Source organism: Balaenoptera ricei, chromosome X (assembly GCF_028023285.1).
Source record: "Balaenoptera ricei isolate mBalRic1 chromosome X, mBalRic1.hap2, whole genome shotgun sequence".
NCBI lineage: Eukaryota > Metazoa > Chordata > Mammalia > Artiodactyla > Balaenopteridae > Balaenoptera > Balaenoptera ricei.
The window spans coordinates 104579483-104586657 of NC_082660.1; positions in this window are offsets into that span (position 1 = coordinate 104579483).

The window sequence follows — 7175 nt, forward strand, 5'->3', positions numbered from 1 at the left end:
CCAGCGCAGCCGAAAACAAAATAAAAATTAAAAAAAAATATTTTCTATAATTAATGAGCTTTCTTTACTTCTTACTTGAGCTCTTTGGACTTGGATATTAATTGGAAATAAAGGAATCATAATAGTATTTGATAGGTCCAAAATGTAAAGCAAAATTTTGTATTTTGTAGCACAGTCTTTTTGGATGTTAAAACAAACACACTTCAGGATACATCTTAAATAGCAAAATTCAAATAGTTAACAGTAGATCATCTACTTAACTCTAGCAAATGAAGAACAATGTCAATTAAATCATTTGTTATATATTGTAATTTACTGAAACTATTTTGATTAACTTTTGCATCATATATACTCCTCTATAAGTGCCTGTGTGAAGACATTTGGTTTGATTTTATATAGGCACTTTGGAGAAACCTAATTAAATTCTCTATTTTGCACAGATTTTGTTGGAGGGAATAATCCTTTTTTGGGACAAATTAAGACTTTTGGAAAATACCTTAACATATTCTGATTTTAAATAGTATTTGGTAAATTGATTTTGGTGTATCAGTTATACGTGTTATGACTAAGTTATTAATGCTGTGTATAAATACCTTGCTTATTAACAGGGAATAATTTGCTCACCTAGCCACATAGTTCATACACTGTGCTATTATTTGCAGTGTCCCTTAGACTTTCCAATCTGCTAGCTGCAAACATTTTAAAAATTAGTTTTATCTCTTGTTTAAAAGAGGACCAGATAATATTTACTATTCTACCTCATTTTGATCTTCAACATTTGGAATATGTAGTTAAATAATCGTAGATGGGGCAATGAGTAAATCCTATAGCAGTCAGTTAAAATGAATGTCACCAATTTAGACCACTCCTTTATTTTTAAGACTATCTTCCTAATTTAGCTAGCACAAATTTCCAAACAATGTAGATTCCTATATAGACTTTACCTTACATGTGGTTTCATCCTGATAAAGAAAATAAGCCAGAGAGAAATTAAAGGCCTTTCTTTATAATAGTCACACCTTGTTAAACTCAGCTTGAGTTTACTTTTGCGGTATCTTTGAAGAAAGCTATGTTAAGTAAATTAAAAGTATAGTGAAACTGTATCAAAACTGTGTGAACAGCCATTTCTATAAGAGGTATATTTTTAATTTGTGGATTAATTGACATACTGATTATAAGTCATGCTTCTGAGTCATTAATGTGGATCCCATGCGACTCTAGAACTTTTACTAGGTGACTTTTTTGTTGTTGTGTTATTATGTTCATTTAAAAATAAATTAGCTTCTTTATAAGTTAAAAAAAAAAGAAAGTCTCTTATTTATTGCTAAAAACAATTCAGGGAAATTGATTTGTTATAGCTCATATTTTTTCAAAGATCACATTAATTTATTAATTTACTCACTAAATGTCTACTGAATGTTTACTTTTTGCCAGATAGTAATCAAATAGTCAGACAAATACGTTTAGAACTACAAGTGTACTAAGTCTTGGAAAAAGAGCTACATAGCACCATGAAAACATATCCTTGCCTGAGAGGTCAAGGAAGTCTTCCTGGAGGAAGTCATATTAAACCAAGAATTGAAAGATGAATAGGAGTTAACTAGGTGAGGGAGGGTGGCACTGACTGAGGTAGAGGGGGTAGTGTATGCAAAGGTCCTGTGGTGACAGGGAGTATAGCATATTTGAAAATGTGAAAGAAAGTTGATGTGGCTGGAGCCACATTCATTTTTACATTACCTAAAGCCATTATTTCTCATAAAGTAAAATAGGGTATTGGGAAATTTCAGAATTCATATTTTATAGAAAACACAGGAAGAAGAATTTTCTATTTAGGAACCAGAACTCACTATGACCTTTTCCCCATACCCACTCCTTCTCATCTACTGAATACATTCAATTTGCTTATTTCCTGTTGTTCTCATCATGGTCTACAATCACTTTAATCATCCTGATTGGCTTTATTTCACCACTCTCCTCAGTTGGACCCCATGGGGAACCATTTCAACAGTGCTTTACTAATCCCTATAATTTTTGACCCTCTTGAGTTTATCCCACACTTCTTTGCTGACCCCCAAACCTGGGCAGCCACCATTTACTCTGTTCTCAATCAAGAATTCCAAGAATGTTGAAGTAAAGGCCATGCTAACATGGCTTAATGAAAATTCATGCTGCCCTTAACTGGGTCCTTAATACCACTTGGCTGTTCTTTAATATTTTATTGGCACCATCAGCCATTCTTTCTTTAAGTAAGTTTTCTGCTCCTTGCTCTCTCTCTTCTCCTTCTGGGGCTCCAATAATGCATTGATTGTTTCTTTTAATGGTATCTCATAATTCAAGCAGTCTTCTTTCACTTTTTTAAAACTCTTTTTTTTTTTTCTTTTTTCTACTTTGACTATATGATTTCAAATGACCTGTCTTCTAGTTTACCAATTTTTTTTTCTTCTTGGCTGAGTCTGATGTTTAAACTTTCCATCGAATTCTTTAGTTCAGTCATTTTAGTCTTCAGCTCTAGCATTTCTGCTTGGTTATTTTTAATAATTTCTATTTCTTTATTGAAGTCCTCATTTTGTTTATGCATTTTTTTCCTAATTTTATTTACCTGTTTATCTCTGTTTTTGTAGTTCACTGAATTTCTTTAAGAGGATTTTTCTGAATTCTTTGTCAGACAGTTCATAGATCTCCATTTCTTTGGAGCCAGTCATTGAAATTTTATTAGTTTCCTTTTATGATGTCATGTTTGGTTGATCATTTATAATCATTGTGGCCTTTCCTCGGTGTCTGTGCATCTGAGGACATGGACGCATCTTCCAGTCTATACAGATAGGCTTTAGCAGGAAAGCCCTTCACCAGTCAGCTCGTTCAGCAATTCTGGGTGGGCAGTCTGGCGGCATCCATGCTTACTGTTGGAGTCCTTGGGCAGCTTGGTGTTGGGGTGGGTTGAAAGCTCAGGAAAGTAGTACTCAACCTAGTGCTGGGCCCCCCCGGGACCCTGGGTTCAGAGGGTCTCTCCTGAAGCCTAGGTTCATGGACATTGATTGGGATCCTAAGAATACAGGATTCACCCAGGGCTGCAAGGGCTGGCTGGTGCTGGGGCATACCAGGAGCCTGGGTTTACTGGAGCCTGCCAGGAGCCCCTGGGGGTGATGAGAGTTGGCTGATGTTGGAGTGAGTCAAGAATGTTGATTCATGGGAGCCCACTTGGAACCTGATGCCCCATGTGGCAGCCTGCACTGGAATAGGCCAGAAGCCTGGGGCCACTGGAGCTGCCTGGGGCCAGGGGAGACAGCAGGCACGGGAGTGGATCAGAGGCCTGGGTTCATGGGAGCTTTCTAGGAGCCTAGAGCTGAGGAAGCTGCTTGGAGTTGTGGTGGCCAACTGTGCTGGGCCGCCCGGGACTGTCGGAGCTGACTGGCACCCAGATGTGTTGGGAGCCTGAGCTTGCAGGGGCCCTCTGAGAGCCTGGAGCCAGTGAAGCAGCTTTGAGCCATGGGAGCTGCCTGGGGCCTCTAGAGCTGTCAAGCTCCAGGGTGAACTGGGGAACTGAATTTGTGGGAGCCTATTGGGAGGTTGGGGCCACAGGAACTGCCTGGGGCCATGGGAGCTGGTAGGTGCCAGGGTGAGACAGGGGCCTGTGTTCCCAGGAGCCTGCAGGGAACCCTACCAAGTAAGCCGCCTGGAGCCGGTGGAGAAGGTAGGTGCTGGGTTGAGACAGGGGCCTGGATTCCTGCGAGCCTGGAGGGAGCTTTCTGTGGAAACGGCCTGGGGCCATGGGAGGTGCTTGGGGCCACTGGAGTAGGCAGGAACCAGGGTGAGACTGCCAGGGGCCTGGTGTCATAGGAGCTGCTTGTGGCCACTGGAGCCAACAAGTATGGGAGGAAGATGGGAGGCTGAGTTCCTGGGAGCCTGCAGGGAGCCCTGCTGTGGTAGTCACCTGGGGCCACTGGAGTAGGCAGGCACCAGGGTGAGCCAGGGCCTGGAGTCACAGGAGCCCACCAGAAGCCTGTGCCAAGGACATCATTTGGGGTTGCTGGAGCCTCCTGAGGCCATTGGAGCCTATAAGGGCCAGGGCGAGGAGGGGCTTATGTTAGCAGGAGCCCACAGGGAGCCGCTTAGGCTGTGGGAGTTGGTCTGGTGCTGGGGTGGCCTGTTCCGGGGTCTGCAGTGAAATTGGGCACTCACTTTACTCTCCTTCTCCCATGGGGAAGGAGTCTGTCTCTACACTGGGCTACCTGGGCTTGATGGAGGGGTAGTGGGGGCCTGTGTTCCTGCAGCCTGCAGGGAGCTCTCCTGCTGAGGGTGAATAGAGCCATGTGAGGTGCTTGGGGCTGCTGGAGTAGGCAGATGCCAGGGTGGGCAGGTTTCTTGATTCATGTGAGCCTGCTGGGGGTCTGATGTCATGGGAACTGTCTGGGGCCTCTGGATCTGGCAGGTGCCTGGGTAAAATTAAACGAGCAGGACCCTATGGGGCCTTCCCGGGACAGGACCCTCCCCCCTGTCCTCTGCTTAGCTCCTCTCTGAACTACCTAGATAACAGTATCTGATGCACCTTTCCTGAGTTGTTTTACAGATGCTAAAACCCCCACGAAATGGAAGAAGTTGACTACTTGATGAGCATGACCACATAGCGCCCAGGTCTATTGGAGCCTGAGGATTGATGAGGTTAACCCCTGTGACACCACCCTGCTACCTCACCATCAACCAATCAGAGAACTGTGCATGAGCTGATCACACACCCTGTGACCCCCCTCCCTCATCTGGCCTTAAAAAATGCTTTCCTGAAACCCATTGGGGAGTTCAGGCTTTTTGAACAATAGCTATTGTGAACTCTTTGCTTAACACCCTGCGATAAATGCTGTACTTTCCTTCACCACAACCCGATGTCAGTGGATCGGCTTTATTGAGTGCTGGCAAGCAGACCCAAGTTTGGTTCCGTAACAAAACTTCCTATGCCACCATTTTGCTGACGTCATTACTCCACAGCATTATTTTTTTTTTTTTTGTTAAGGTATGTGTCTTTTTTTTTAAATTTTTTATTTATTTATTTATGGCTGTGTTGGGTCTTTGTTTCTACGCGAGGGCTTTCTCTAGGTGCGGCAAGCGGGGACTACTCTTCATCGCGCTGCGTGGGCCTCTCATTATCGCGGCCTCTCTTGTTGTGGAGCACAGGCTCCAGATGCACAGGCTCAGTAGTTTTGGCTCACGGGCCTAGTTGCTCCGTGGCATGTGGGATCTTCCCAGACCAGGGCTCGAACCCGTGACCCCTGCATTGGCAGGCAGATTCTCAACCACTGCACCACCAGGGAAGCCCCACAGCATTATTTTTAATAGTAAAATTTCTACAGTCATGCACTAATAAGTGGCAGTCAGGGTTTGAACCCAGATATTTTGCCATTGAGAGAATGTGCCCTTTTCATTAAATGCTCCCTCCTCTGTTTTGAAGATTTGAAGACATGCCTTGGAAGGTTTCACAACCAGATGAAAGAGGATCTGGGGCATTCCAGAAACAAGAGTCTGAGGTGTCTGTGAGGGATGGTTTTGAATGTTGCATGCCTCTCAACTCCTTCTAATCTTAATTCTACCCCCACCCATTCTAATGAAGCAACTTTGTTAGTGACTTCCTAATTTTAAATTCAACAGGCTTATCCAGTTTATCAGCATCACCCAAGCATTTTACATCATTAATCCCCTCCCTTGACTTCCATATCACTACACTCTCCCAGTTATTGCTCTTTATTTGATATTATCTATGGAAATCTTTGAGATAAGCGTTCCTGAGGGCTTAGTTTTTGTTCCTTTCCTTTTCTTTCCTTATACTTTCACAGTTATTAACCTCCATCACTGCCTTGAGTAATTCTAATATCCATGTCTCTATCCCAGACTGCTCTCTTAAGCTCTAGCTAGCTTGAAATCTTCCATTATCTAGTAGTCATTCATATCTAGATATTCCACAGACCCCACAAACACAAACAAGTAAAAACAAGACAAAACGAACTCTTCTCCTTTCCCTTCTTTATCTGAAAAGGGTCTTTCCACCTATTGACTTCCTTATTTTGGTCCATAATCATCCTTAAATTTTCTCTTCCTCTTTCAATCACTCCCTCATATAACAAAAATACCTCTGACATTTAAAATGTTAGTGCCTTCCATTAAAATATAAGTCTGAGGAGGGCAGGGCATGGCTTTCTCCACTTTATTTCTAGAGACTGACAGATTAATGCTTGGTAAATTCACGTTGATTATCTGCATAAATGAATGTATTCATCCATCTAATCTATTCATCCATCTCTTTAGATAAATGAATAATTTCACTGGTTGAATGGCTGAAGAAATTTATCTGCCCTTCTTTCATTCCCAAAGCAGCCAATTTGTTTCTGTCTCATATTATCTCTTGCCTGGATCATTGGACCAGGCTTCTAATTCACCTCTCCACCCCCAAGTCTACTCTGCAGAGGACACAGGTGTGAGAGGAATATTCCTAATGCACAGCTCTAATTATTTTCTCCCTCCTGTTTAAAAACCTTCAGTATGTCTGTATCCCCATCTAAGTAAACTAAAACTCCTTAGTGTGTGTCCCAGGACATTCACAATTTGTCTAGTTACAACATCCACGCTCTCAGCCTCTGCTTCTCAAATCTGACTTCATGTGAGAACTGTCCGGGGAGCTTATAAAAATACTGATGCTTGGGGCTCACCACAAACCAATTAAATTGGAATCTCTGGGTCGGCACTGGCATCTGTATGTGTAAAAGCTCCCCAGGTGATTCTAACACACACCTGGGATTGAGAACTTCTTTAAGCCAACTGCACTAATTTTTGTTTCCTAAATTTGACGCACATATCTGGCTTCTCAGCTGTTGGTCATGCTTTTTCTTTGAAAGATACCTTCGGTGTCTGTACTGAACTTTTTTTAAAGGTATAATTAACACACAATAAAGTGAAGAAATTTAAATGTTTAGTTTTATCCATTTTGAAAATTCTAGACATCCATATAACTACCACGCAAAATAAGAACATTTTTATCACCTCAGAAAGTTCTTTTGTGCCCCAGAAACCAATTCTGGATTTCTAACAATAAAGATTAGTTTTGCCTGTTGTTGGACTTCATATAATTGCAACCACATGGTGTGCGCCGTGTTTTGTCTGGTTTCTTTCCCTCAAAAAAAGTGTCTGTTTGG